Source organism: Hakea prostrata, chromosome 7 (genome assembly GCF_041222555.1).
Source record: "Hakea prostrata isolate BN-2017 chromosome 7, UWA_Hpros_2, whole genome shotgun sequence".
Lineage (NCBI taxonomy): Eukaryota > Viridiplantae > Streptophyta > Magnoliopsida > Proteales > Proteaceae > Hakea > Hakea prostrata.
In genome coordinates this window covers 52,671,670-52,686,536 of record NC_142606.1, presented here as the reverse complement: position 1 = coordinate 52,686,536, position 14,867 = coordinate 52,671,670, and positions in this window count along the sequence as shown.

Sequence of the window (14,867 nt, the reverse complement as noted above, 5' to 3'; positions counted from 1 at the left end):
ATCACTGTGACCCGATGGTGATGTCCGGCTTTCGGCATGATGTTTCGGCCGACTATGCGACCGATAATCCGTGCAGAATCCGTCATCCGTCCGCTAGTCCACGGTGTGAAGCATCGACGGCTATCCCATAGCGTAGAGCATATCTCGCGTAGCTCGTACGACATCAGATGGCTGTCCAGATCTGCTCCTGCGGGTATCCACACACACTGCTTGTGGATAGTAAGGAACCTGCAAGATCTCAGCCGGTGTCCGGGTAGAGAAGCGAATCGAGTCCGGAAGACCCCGCTCCCGAGGACAAGTCTAAGTGGATGTCCTTGGCCTCGAGCCTCCTCTGTGTAACTAAGGTTGCTAAAGAACAACCTCACCAGTTCCGGGTATACCGGCAAATCCTCGGTGAAGAGATGAGTCCACTGCAATGTGTCGAACCTCTGCCGAATCCTAAAGGCTCTGAGCTGGCGTAAGTGAAGTAGACGTCCCATCTCGATATTGCGATGCTGAAGTAGGCCTCGTACGGGAACTCGGCCTGAGGTGTGTCAAACATGTCCGGTCTCCTAACCTCCTGTCTAGGCTCTGAAGGAACCTGACCTCTGCCCCTAAGAGCACCTACAATGCGACCACGACCTCTACCTCGTCCTCGCCCTCCCCTTTGCATAGTGTATCTGTGAAAGAGACAAGAGACAATTCCAATTAGTGCTATTTTAAGATTTGATCCAAAAGGGTATTTTCGTAATTTTTTTCGGAAAATCTCAAATTTGGGGGAAATTTGATTTGAACATACTAGCATGTGCGCAATACTTGGAATTTCATGTCTACGAAGTTTGTTTGATGAAAATCGATCGAAAACTTGAATTAAAGCGGAAAATTCAGCAAGAAGGAATTTGGTGATTTTGCGATTTAGGTCAAAATTGGATTTTTGAAAAGTTGAAATTGGTTAAATCAAATTGTATGGACCTATCTACAATGTCATCTTGAGCATGTAGCATTTGATCTCGTGCGAAAATTTCAAGCGGTTTGAGAGAAAACGGATTTTTTCTAAAGATATCGATTTCGGTATAAAACTTTGCGAGATGAGCACCATTATGCTAAAACTTGTTGTCTATGCATGGCATTGTGTTTAAAACCTAAGGAATATGTTTCTAAGCATTCCTAAGCATGATTTCTAGCATTGGATACAAGTAAAGCATGGTTTTATTGAAATGCAAGCATGAGAAAATGAAAATGGATGAAAAAATGAGAAATTTACCTTGTTTGTGAAGATGTTGTGTTGTGGTGTTGTTGTTGAAGCACTAAATCACCTCAAGAACACTTGTGGGAACTCTTGGAGACTTTCCCTAGAGCTCTCTCACCTTTGGAAGAAGTTAGAATGAGGTTGGAATGTGAAAGTGAGGCTTATAATGCGAATTTTCGCATTACATGCCGCATTGGTCGACTCATTGGTCGAGCGAGTCGATCGACCAATCACTCGACCAATGGTCACAGAGACCTCATTTGCTGTTGAATTTTTGGAAAATGTGATTTTTGCCTTATGGAATATTGTTTGATGACTATATGGATATATTTGAGCATGATTTAAGTTTTCAAATCATTTGGACTTGTGGTTTATGTCGAATCTTCGAAATTCGGTATTTTGATGTTCTCGGTTTTGCAGAATGGTTACTCTGAGAAGTGGGCGTGGTGAATCCAGTGGTCATGGAGGTGGTGAAATACCTCGGGGAGGTGGTGAAGTACCTCATGGAGGTGGTGAGATACCAAATGTTGATCGGTTGGAAGTTTTCGAGATATTGCCAATATTATGGGCAATATGATGCGACGACAAGCGGCTCAATTCAACCAGATGTTGGTGGGTTTCATGACTCTGCATAATGAGACCCGGGCTGGTGCTAATGTGAATCCTCATGCCGCAGATCCTGAATGCGGGAGGTTTAGCTGGAACTCCTCATACTCGCTGATGGAGAGTTTTCTGAAGATGCAAGTACCCACTTTCACCGGAGTTACCAAGGACCCCTTGTTTCCTAACAAGTGGCTTCGTGAGTTGGAGAAGGCTTTCCGACATCTGCAATGCTCGGAAGCTCGAAAGATTTTGTTTGCTGAACAAGTTGCAACAAGAAGCCGATGCATGGTGGATCTCCACTCGTCCTGTTTTGGAAGGTTTGCATGCGGGAGTTGTAACTTGGGAGTTATTCAAGGAGGCTTTTTGTATGAACTACTTTCCCGAGGCGGTGAAGGATGCGAAGGAAGCCGAGTTCATGATTCTTACTCAAGGAACTCCGTCTGTGTTGGAGTACCAACGAAGTTCGAGGAGCTTCATTTCTTTGCTCCGATTCTCCGAAGGATGACCTCGCGAAAGCAAAGAAGTTCTTCAAAGGACTGCGCCCTGCCATTAAAGCTTACCTCACGAGTCCAGCCTATAGTGAGCTATGCTCAAGTGGTGCGAAACTCGAAGAAGTTGGAAGAAACAGAGAAGGAAAGTGCTCGTGTGCAAAAGCCTTGGCGATCAAGGAATTCTGGTTTGGTGGATCGTAATGACCGTCGTTTTGTGAGACCTACACCCTACCCCACTCCTACCTTTCGGGCTAAGAGTGTAGGTCGGAACACGGGTTTTCAGCAGCCCGGCCGGTTTAGCGATATGGCGGAAACCGACCACCAGCAAGTGCAAGTGCAAGTGCAAGTGCAAGGCCTTTTGTTCGAAGCCCTCTGTTGCAGCCACCCCTATTGGATCCAGCAATCTGTTTGCTTCTCTGCAAGCAAGCTGGTCATTTTGCTCATGCTCGTCCGAGCGGCACCCGCCCGGCCTTTGCCCCGGTGGTGAAGAGTGCTCCTGCTCCTCCCTGTGGTAGAGTTTTCAGTATTTCCAAAGGTCTTGAGCGGGATCCAAGCCATGAAGTGATTACGGGTACATTGTTAGTCGCTTCTATTTCCGCATTTGTCTTATTTGATACGGGTGCATCTCATTCGTTCATGTCATCTGCATTCATCAAGAAGACTAACCTAATCCCTGAGAAGTTGTCTAGTTGTTTATTGATTAGTACACCTACTGGTCCTATTGTGAAACTAGATAAGGGGTTATCTAAATGTCCTGTGTTGATTGGTGAGAAGAACTTGGAAGCCAATTTTGTGATTCTTGACATGAAGGTCTTCGATGTTATTTTGGGAATTGATTGGTTGACAGCCCACAAAGCTGTGTTCCTTTGTTCCTCAAAGAAGATTCAGTTCCATATTTGTGGAAGTCCGGTCTTTGAATTTCGGGGTGAAAAGAGAAGGGTTTGTAAGAAGGTCTTGTCTGCCTTGACCGATGCAAGTCTATGCCCTAGTGGATGATGCTTCATCCGAAGGCAAGGGTATAGTGGAGAAAAGAGTCGATGAAGTCGAGTTGTCTGCGACTTTGTTGATGTCTTCCCCGATGATCTATCGGGAGTGCCTCCGGACGAGAGATGTCGAATTTTCTATTGATCTCGTCCCCGGTGCCGCTCCGGTATCTAAAGCTCCGTACAGGGATGGCTCCTACCGAGTTGAAAGAGTTGCAAAATCAGTTGAATGAGCTCATTGATAGAGGTTTCGTGCAGCCTAGTGTGTCACCTTGGGGAGCTCCGGTCTTGTTCGTCAAGAAGAAAGACGGTAGTATGCGCTTGTGCATCGACTACCGTGAGTTGAATAAGTTGACTATCAAGAATAGATATCCGCTGCCCAGAATTGATGATCTCTTCGATCAGTTGAAGGGTGCAGTTGTGTTCTCAAAGATTGACTTAAGGTCCGGATATCACCAATTGAAAGTGAAGTCTAGTGATATCTTCAAGACAGCTTTCCGAACGCGGTATGGTCACTACGAGTTTAGAGTCATGCCCTTCGGATTGACCAATGCTCCTGCGGTGTTCATGGACCTCATGAACCGAGTATTTCATGATGTGCTTGATAAGTTTGTGATTGTTTTCATTGATGACATCTTGATCTATTCGAAGAGCGATGAAGAGCATGCGAGTCATCTAAGTTTCACTTTGCAAAGGTTGCGAGAAAAGAAGTTGTTCGCTAAGTTTAGCAAGTGTGATTTCTGGCTTAAGAGAGTGGTATTCCTTGGTCATGTTGTGAAACCCAGCCCTAACCTTGACCCGGAAACCTTGTTGTTTGTAGGTCCGATGACCCGAAGTAAAGTAAGAAGTCAGCTTTGGGCCATCCCAGTAGAGGACTTGGTGTCTGGCTTTGAATCCATGAAAGTTGATGATGAGGTTCTATTTATGGAAACTGAATCCTGATGAAGATCTAATTAGTTGATGGACTTGGAGTGCTCTCTATCTTGGTTTGAAGGCATTTCTACCTATTAGGTAAGTCACATGACTTGTGTGCAAAACCCCTTTAGGTTTGGATTTGATCTGGACCTTCAATTCCCTGTTTTGGCCTTCTTTGTCGGCATTGGTCGATCGATTGGTCGGCCAGGCCCGATCGACCAATCCACTCGACCAATGAGTGCTTTGTCTTTGGCAATTAGGTTGATTCTTGCTCTATTTAAGTCCAACCTCGAGTCCACTTCGTATTTGCTGCCTCCAAACCCTCTGGAGCAGACCAAAGACCTCTGCAAGTCATCTCTCTTGCATCCTTGGTGTTTTCTTGACGGATCTTCGTCGGAACTCTTCTTTTTGCATCAAAAGGTATGTCTACTCTCTCTTCTTCTCCTCCATCTTTGTTTTTCTTTCCTTTTTGAGTTGAGACAGTAGAAGAGATGCTGCATCCTCTGTTGCAAACATCTCTGAACATGTTCTCATGATCATCCTAAGGATTTAAGGCTAGAACAATGATCTTAACCATGATCATTGCAAGCTTTTGAAGGATTCATGATCAAACCATGATTTAATCTCTGTTAATCTTCTAATCTGAATTCTGATCTCTTTGGATCTTCTTTCATTGATCATGTTAGTGGTTAATGGTTGTGTTTTCTTTCCATGATCCATAATCCATAGAATTCTAGTTGTTCTCTTCTACCTTACTATGTGTTCTTCATGATGCATGATAGTTACATATATGGTAGGTTTTATTTCCTTATTTAGATTTATGCTTCTAAGCCTTATTCCATGAAGACCTATGCATGTTTTCATGTTTTCATTACCGAAAGCAATGATCCATCCTCCTATAGTTCTTGTCCTTGTTTTCTATTTCAAATTCATCAAGATCCATGTTTGAGTTAATTATGGTAACTTTTTGTTTCCTAATTTGGATCTTGATACCTTGATTTGATTAGTGTTTTGAGGTCCCCTATATGCTAGAATACTACTGATGTAGTCTACCCCTTGATTAGTACCCTTTTGAACCACCAAATTCGGATTTCATATCTTAAAACTCTGATTTTATAGGCTCTTTCTCTGCATTGGTCGACTGATTGGTCGATTGGACCACTCGACCAATCCACTCGACCAATGAGTACGGCAACTCCAGGTGGTCTGTTTCGGATGTTTTGATATATTTTCTGTTAGGGATCTTTCCTAATATGTTGTATATACTTGTTTAGGACCTTCTTCTCAAGTTTGCCAAGATCTTACTTGATTTCTTAGGATCCTTTTGCGAGTTATAAAAGGTAAGGATGGTTATTTCCTTAATTACATAGATAGCATGAATCTAGTTTCTATATTTGAATATCATGAATATGTTTCCTAAATTAGATTCTTACAATGATATACTACTTGTTGCATAACTTTGATTACGGTAGCATTACTTATTCATATTGGATTGATTCATGTATGATTTACTTACCAATGTTATACAAGTTGATTGTACTTATTGATTTCTTTCCATATATGTAGTTACCATATATGTGATGATATGAATTGATGCATGTGTATGCTTACGTATGGTTTGGAAAGGAGAGGTGTCCTTTCGACACTTCTGTCCTTGGACTACTACGGGAATATTATGGGATGTTTCCGGAGATGCCCTCTGGACACCTTCCTAAACTGTTGGATGACATATCTAGGATTGTCTAGTAGTGTTTGGCTAGGATGTCTGTTATGTCGAGACCCTAATCGGAGGGGTATTGAGACCGAACGACCCGTGGTAGCAATGGGGATTCATGGGCGCTCAAGACCGGTAACCAACCCGTGAGAGGACAGGAATCACATTGTGGGGGCCATTTATTGGTAGGGTTGCATATGGTTAGACTTGGGCTCACGGGCGCTTAAGACCGGTAACCAACCCGTGAGAGGACGTGAGAGCTTCCCGTTTACCATATGTGGATGATCAATAGGGTTGATGAGTCCGTAGTCCGAGTTGGTCGGTGCCATAGGATACGCTGACTCTAGTGTGAAGGATACCGGAAAGGATCGTCGGGGACGAGGAATGGAAGTATCTGGATCGACTTGATGTAACCAAGTAGAAGACTTGCATTTGGCTAGGTTTTACCACGACATGCGCCAGTACTTATACCAAATGGTTGTGAGAGAGTGTGTTGACTTAACCCCCTGCCAAGGTTTGTCTGAGGGATGAAGGACCCATTACCAATCGGCTGCTCAAGACCGGTGAAATGATCCGTGAGAGAATCCAAGATATCTTAAATGGTTGAGGATGTGAGTGGACTTTCCTAAAGAAGTACGGTGCTATGACTTAAAGCATGTCTGCCAATAGAGACCAGCATCCATAGAGTTAGATTCATTCATTCATTGTTTGTCTCATATCATATTGCATTTATGTTTGTTACGGAATCCTGCCATTTATGTTATTATGGATTTTAAGCGCCTTCTTGGGTTTCTTTGAAACTCATTCCTTTATTGTACAATGTTGTTAGACTATCCTGCAGTGCTTGAGTATTATGACGGTCCCTATGAAGAAGCGCAAGGCGAAGAGACATATCTCCGGGGAAGGTGATTGCGGTTACCACAATTACTCTGAAGATCCCGCAGTGGTTATGCTCCGTACGATGCTTAGTCCGACCATTGAGTGGAAGCGTCCTTGTGCTATTTATGAGATCTATACATACAAGGATGTCGTCTATAAAGTGGAGAATAATTTAGTTACCCAATGTACTTGCTCTTTGGGATTAGATTTTGTCTAGTTTATTCTTTAGAGCTACTTTTCATTTGGATGTAAAGTGGGATTTTTGCTTCACTTTACTTATCTTTTGATACTACGATTATATCTATTATTCGATTCGTTTATGATTCATTCTTTCATTATTGGATCTATGATTTATCTTCCGCACTCTTGTTATGATTGTTCATGATTATGTTATTGTTTATGTGGGAGGTTGATCACTCGATACCCGATCTTCGGGCTGTGGATCACACTCTCGGGTATGCCGGATAGGGTACCGGCTGGGAGGGCGTGATGATTGGTATCGAGCCCAAGGTTCGAGGAGATCCTAACCACAAAAGACAACAACTGAACATTCTGAGTCATTGATCTGAAATGACTCTTCTACTCTTAGAAGTGAATAATAGAACACTTGAATTAGAAACTTGACCTTTGAGGCATAACGAGAACATTTCGAATAACATACCATAATTATACTTGAACAAATGACACTAATGCAAGGAAAAGAAAAGTGCATAACATACAATAATTAAAGAGAAACAAAATGAACTTCATTAATTTCAAAAGTTTTTACAATGATTACATCTGAAATGCATAAATGGAAAATCCTAAAGTACAGTCTATCTAGGTGATCTACTACGATCTCTGTATGCTCCGAACTCCTCTGCTAGCTGAGTCACACGATGCTCTATCCTATCTCTGTCGTGACTCCATCCTCTCGTACATCTGCTCTGTCGACCTCCATCCTCTCTAGCATGGAAGTCATCGATCTCATCTGTGCACCAAGATCCGAAGTCTCCGGAACCGCATGTGAAGGGCCGCACTGCCTCGAAGTGTGATGAAGGAAACTCGTGATGCACGAGGCTCGGCCTCGCGCATATCTGTATCATCTCCGGCCTGATCATCACTATCGGGACCGATATCCTCTCCTCCATCCTCTGATCCCTGATCCTCATCCTCGATTCATCATCATCCTCACCCTCTGGACCGGAGATCTCTCTAAGCGATGTAGTCTCATCGTCGAATGGTCCGAGTCCCAATGGGGTATCCTGTGATCTAGTGTCCATCGGTGTATCCTCGAAACTCACCCCGAAATGCCTGAAGATCAAAGTCGAAGCCTCCCATAGCAAAGGTTCCGCATGCTAGGCCGCGAGAACTAAGTCCGGCATGACCTGCTGAATGATGTAGGAGAGATCGATCTCGAAGCCCATGTAGATGCGGTAGATGACCAAGGCCTCCATCAACGTGACCCGATGGTGATGTCCGGCTTTCGGCATGATGTTTCGGCCGACTATGCGACCGATAATACGTGCGAGCCCGTCATCCGTCCGCTAGTCCACGGTGTGTAGCATCGACGGCTATCCCATAGCGTAGAGCATATCTCGCGAAGCTCGTACGGCATCGGATGGCTGTCCGGATCTGCTCCTGCGGTATCCACACACTCTTGCTTGTGGATAGTAAGGGACACTAGCAAGATCTCAGCCGGTGTCCGGGTAGAGAAGCGAATCCGAGTCCGGAGGACCACTGCTCCCGAGGACAAGTGCGAGTGGATGTCCCCGGCCTCGAGCCTCCTCTGTGTAAGTAAGGTTGCTTGAAGAACAACCTCACTAGCTCCGGGTATACCGGCAAATCCTCGGTGAAGAGATGAGTCCACCGTAAAGTGTCGAACCTCTGCCGGATCCTAAAGGCTACGAGCTGGCGTAAATGAAGTAGACGCCCCATCTCGATGTTACAATAGCTGAAGTAGGCCTCGTACGAAACTCGGCTTCGAGGTGTGTCAAACATGTCCGGTCTCCTAACCTCCTCTCTAGGCTCGAAAGGAACCTGACCTCTGCCCCTAAGAGCACCTACGATGCGACCTCGACCTCTACCTCCTCCTCGTCCTCCCCTCCGCATGGTGTATACGTGGAAGAGACAAGAGACATTTCCAATTAGTGCTATTTTAAGATTTGAGCCAAAAGGGTATTTTCGTAATTTTTCGGAAAATTTCAAATTTGGGGGAAATTTGATTTGAACATACTAGCATGTGCGCAATACTTGGAATTTCATGTCTATGAAGTTGTTTTGATGAAAATCGATCGAAAACTTGGATTAAAGCGAAAAATTCAGCAAGAAGGAAATTTGGGGATTTTGCAATTTAGGTCAAAATTGGATTTTTGAAAAGTTGAAATTGGTTAAATCAAATTGTATGGACCTATCTACAATGTCATCTTGAGCATGTAGCATTTGATCTCGTGCGAAAATTTCAAGCGGTTTGAGAGAAAACGAAATTTTTCTAAAGATATCGATTTCGGTATAAAACTTTGCGAGATGAGCACCAAATGTGTTAAAACTTGTTGTCTATGCATGGCATTGTGTTTAAAACCTAGGGAATATGTTTCTAAGCATTCCTAAGCATGATTTCTAGCATTGGATACAAGTAAAGCATGGTTTTATTGAAATGCAAGCATGAGAAGATGATAATGGAAGGAAGAATGAGAGATTTACCTTGTTTGTGAAGATGGTGTGTTGTGGTGTTGTTGTTGAAGCACTAAATCACCTCAAGAACACTTGTGGGAACTCTTGGAGATTTTCCCTAGAGCTCTCTCACCTTTGGAAGAAGTTAGAATGAGGTTGGAATGTGGAAATGAGGCTTATAATGCGAATTTTCGCATTACATCTTCATTGGTCGGCGATTGGTCGGCTGGGTCACTCGACCAACCACTCGACCAATGGTCACGGTGACCTCATTTGCTGTTGAATTTTTGGAAAATGTGATTTTTGCCTTATGGAATATTGTTTGATGACTATATGGATATATTTGAGCATGATTTAAGTTTTCAAATCATTTGGACTTGTGGTTTATGTTGAATCTTCGAAATTCGGTATTTTGATGTTCTCGGTTTTGCGAGAATGGTTACTCGAGAAGTGGGCGTGGTGAATCCGGTGGTCATGGAGGTGGTGAAGTACCTCGGGGAGGTGGTGAAGTACCTCATGGAGGTGGTGAGATACCAAATGCTGATCGGGGTACTCATGAGATCCCTGGTGCCCCGAATGTTGGAAGTTTCGAGAGATATTGCCAATATTATGGGCAATATGATGCGGCGACAAGCGGCTCGGTTCAACCGAGATGTTGGTGGGTTTCATGACTCTGCATAATGAGACCCGGGCTGGTGCTAATGTGAATCCTCATGCCGCGATCCTGAATGCGGGAGGTTTAGTGGAACTCCTCATACTACTTTGATGGAGAGTTTTACGAAGATGCAAGTACCCACTTTTCTTGGAGTTACCAAGGACCCCTTGTTTCCTAACAAGTGGCTTCGTGAGTTGGAGAAGGCTTTCCGACATCTGCAATGCTCGGAAGCTCGGAAGATTTTGTTTGCTTTGAGCGAAGTTGCAACAAGAAGGCTGATGCATGGTGGATTTCCACTCGTCTGTTTTTGGAAGGTTTGCATGCGGGAGTTGTAACTTGGGAGTTATTCAAAGAGGCTTTTTGTATGAACTACTTTCCCGAGGCGGTGAAGGATGCGAAGGAAGCTGAGTTTATGATTACGACTCAAGGAACTTTGTCTGTGTTGGAGTACCAACGAAGTTCGAGGAGCTTCATTTCTTTGCTCCAGATTCTTTGAAGGAAGACCTCGCCAAAGCAAAGAAGTTCTTCAAAGGACTGCGCCCTGCCATTAAAGCTTACCTCACGGTCCGGCCTATAGTGAGCTATGCTCAAGTGGTGCGAACTCGAAGAAGTTGGAAGAAACGAGAGAAGGAAAGTGCTCGTGTGCAAAAGCCTTGGCGATCAAGGAATTCTGGTTTGGTGGATCGCAATGACCGTCGTTATGTGAGACCTACACCCTACCCCACTCCTACCTTTCGGGCTAAGAGTGTAGGTCGGAACACGGGTTTTCAGCAGCCCGGCCGGTTTAAACGGTATGGCGGAAACCGACCACCAGCAAATGCAAGTGCAAGTGCAAGTGCAAGTGCAAGGCCTTTTGTTCGAAGCCCTCTGTTGCAGCCACCCCTGTTGGATCCGGCAATCTGTTTGCTTCTCTGCAAGCAAGCTGGTCATTTCGCTCGTGCTGTCCGAAGCGGCACATGCCCGACAGCTTTGCCCCGATGGTGAAGAGTGCTCCTGCTCCTCCCTCTGGTAGAGTTTTCGGTATTTCCGATCTTGAGCGGGATCCAAGCCATGATGTGATTACGGGTACATTGTTAGTCGCTTCTATTTCTGCATTTGTCTTATTTGATACGGGTGCATCTCATTCGTTCATGTCATCTGCATTCATCAAGAAGACTAACCTAATCCTCGAGAAGTTGTCTAGTTGTTTATTGATTAGTACACCTCTTTGGTCTGTTGTGAAACTAGATAAGGGGTTATCTAAATGTCTGTGTTGGTTGGTGAGAAGAACTTGGAAGCCAATTTTGTGATTCTTGACATGAAGGACTTCGATGTTATTTTGGGAATCGATTGGTTGACGGCCCACAAAGCTGTGTTCCTTTGTTCCTCAAAGAAGATTCGGTTCCATATTTGTGGAAGTCCGGTCTTTGAATTTCGGGGTGAAAAGAGAAGGGTTTGTAAGAAGGTGCTTTATCTGCTGCTGATGCAAGTCTATGCCCTAGTGGATGATGCTTCATGCTGAAGGCAAGGGTATAGTGGAGAAAAGAGTCGATGAAGTCGAGTTATGCTGCGACTTTGTTGATGTCTTCCACTGATGATCTATCGGGAGTGCCTCCGGACGAGAGATGTCGAATTCTCTATTGATCTCGTCCACTGGTGCTGCACCGGTATCTAAAGCTCCGTATAGGATGGCTCCTCTTGAGTTGAAAGAGTTGCAAAATCAGTTGAATGAGCTCATTGATAGAGGTTTCGTACAGCCTAGTGTGTCACCTTGGGGAGCTCCGGTCTTGTTCGTCAAAAAGAAGAAAGACGGTAGTATGCGCTTGTGCATCGACTACCGTGAGTTGAATAAGTTGACTATCAAGAATAGATATCCGCTGCCCAGAATCGATGATCTCTTCGATCGGTTGAAGGGTGCGGTTGTGTTCTCGAAGATTGACTTAAGGTCCGGATATCACCAATTGAAAGTGAAGTCTAGTGATATCTTCAAGACGGCTTTCCGAACGCGGTATGGTCACTATGAGTTTAGAGTCATGCCCTTCGGATTGACCAATGCTCTGCGGTGTTCATGGACCTCATGAACCGAGTATTTCATGATGTGCTTGATAAGTTTGTGATTGTTTTCATTGATGACATCTTGATCTATTCGAAGAGCGAAGAAGAGCATGCGAGTCATCTAAGTTTCACTTTGCAAAGGTTGCGGGAAAAGAAGTTGTTTGCTAAGTTTAGCAAGTGTGATTTACGGCTTAAGAGAGTGGTTTTCCTTGGTCATGTAGTTTCAGCCGAAGGTATTCGTGTCGATCTGAAAAAGTCCAAGCTGTGGCTGATTGGGAGAGACCGAAGTCGATAACGGAAATAAGAAGTTTTCTTGGATTGGCGGGTTACTACCGAAGGTTTATTGAGAACTTTTCTCGGTTGGCTGCTCCTATGACTAAGTTGACCGGGAAAGAAGAGAAGTTTGTTTGGTGCGGCGCTTTGTGAGAAGAATTTCCAAGAGTTGAAAGATAGATTGACAAGTGCCCCGGTTTTGACTATACGATAGTTCCGGTGGTATGACGGTTTATACCGATGCGTCAAAGATTGGTTTGGGTTGTGTGCTGATGCAACATGGCAAGGTCGTAGCCTATGCTTCTCGGCAATTGAAGGATTATGAGCGGAATTACCCCACTCACGATCTAGAACTTGCCGCCGTTGTCTTTGCTTTGAAGATTTGGAGACATTATCTTTACGGTGAGAAGATTGCCATTTTCACGGATCATAAGAGTTTGAAATACTTCTTTACCCAAAAGGAGTTGAACATGAGACAAAGGAGATGGTTGGAACTAGTCTCCGATTATGATTGTGATATTCGGTATCATCTCAGGGAAAGCAAATGTTGTTGCCGATGCTCTTAGTAGGAAGAACCGAGAAGAAGACTTTGGATTTGAATGCTTTGAGTTTACCATTGTGGTCTTCTATTGAGAGTTTTGGTTTGGAAATCGTCCACGAGAATTCTGATTTTATTCTTTACGCCATGACGGCAAGATCTGGTCTTAGAGATAAGATTGTTGCTCTGCGAGTTACGATCAAGAGTTTTTGACCAAAGTTGAGAAGATTTCTTCGGATCTGAGTCGGACCCCGACTTTGGTATATCCATGGATGGTGCTTTGTTGTTTAGAGGAAGGCGTGTGTGCACACAAACGATGAAGTTAAGAAAGAAATATTGAAGGAAGCACACCGGTCGGTCTTTCTTTGTACACCGGGAAGCACCAAGATGTACAAGGACTTGAAGGAACATTTTTGGTGGATTGGTCTAAAGGCGGATGTTGATGATTTTGTTGCCAAGTGTGAGACTTGCCAACGTGTGAAAGCCGTTCGACAACCTCCATCTGGATTACTTCAACCCCTTCCTATTCCTAGTTGGAAGTGGGAAGATATCTCCATGGACTTTGTGACTAGCTTGCCTCGGACAAGTAAAGGCAATGACCTTTGTGTGGGTGATTGTTGATAGGTTGACCAAATCAGCCCATTTCATTCCTATGAAGATCACTCATACTCCGGATAAGCTAGCCGGGCTTTATGTGGATAATGTGGTTAAATCTGCATGGTGTGCCATTGAGTATTGTTTCGGATCGTGATCCTAGGTTCACCTCAAGGTTTTGGAATAGTTTGCGAAGGCCTTGGGAACCCAATTGAACTTGAGTACAGCTCATCATCCACGGTCGATGGACAATGCGAGCGGACAATTCGGACATTGGAAGACATGCTCGAGATCTTGTGTGGTGGATATGGGTGGTAATTGGGATGAACACCTAGCTTTGGTTGAGTTTGCCTATAACAACGGTTATCAAGCAACAATAGGCATGGCTCCATTCAAGGCTTTGTATGGTAGTACTTGTAGGACACCTTTGTCTTTGGTGAGGCAATTGAAAGAAAAGTCTTAGGTCTGAGATGATTGAAGCTACAAGTGCTATGGTTGATATGATAAGAGAAAGGATTAAGTCTGCCCGATCGAGACAGAAATCTTATCTTGATAAGAGAAGGACCGATTTGGAATTTCAAGTTGGAGAGAAAGTCTTTACGAAGGTCTCACCAATGAAGGGTGTGATGAGATTCAATGTTAAGGGAAAGCTTAGCCCTCGTTACATTGGACCTTTCGAGATTTTGGAAAAGGTTGGACCTGTTGCGTATCGATTAGCATTACCTCCGTCTCTTGCTGGTGTGCACAATGTGTTTCATATTTCGATGCTCCGAAAATACATAGAGAATCCGGAACACATTTTGCAGCAAGCACTGAAGGACTTAGTGCTGATTTGACCTATGATGAAGAACCGGCCGAAATCCTGGATAGGAAGGACAAGCGGCTGCGGAATCGCGCCATTCCTTTGGTGAAGATTCGGTGGAAGAACCATACCCCTGAAGAAGCTTCTTGGGAGAAGGAAGAAGACATGAAGGAGAAGTTTCCTTACCTCTTTGGAAGCACGAGTACGCTTTCAATTTCGGGGACGAAAATTTCTTTAAGGGGGGGAGAATGTGAAACCCAGCCCTAACCTTGACCCGGAAACCTTGTTGTTTGTAGGTCCGATGACCCGAAGTAAAGTAAGAAGTCAGCTTTGGGCCATCCCAGTAGAGGACTTGGTGTCTGGCTTTGAATCCATGAAAGTTGATGATGAGGTTCTATTTATGGAAACTGAATCTGATGAAGATCTAATTAGTTGATGGACTTGGAGTGCTCTCTATCTTGGTTTGAAGGCATTTCTACCTATTAGGTAAGTCACTTGACTTGTGT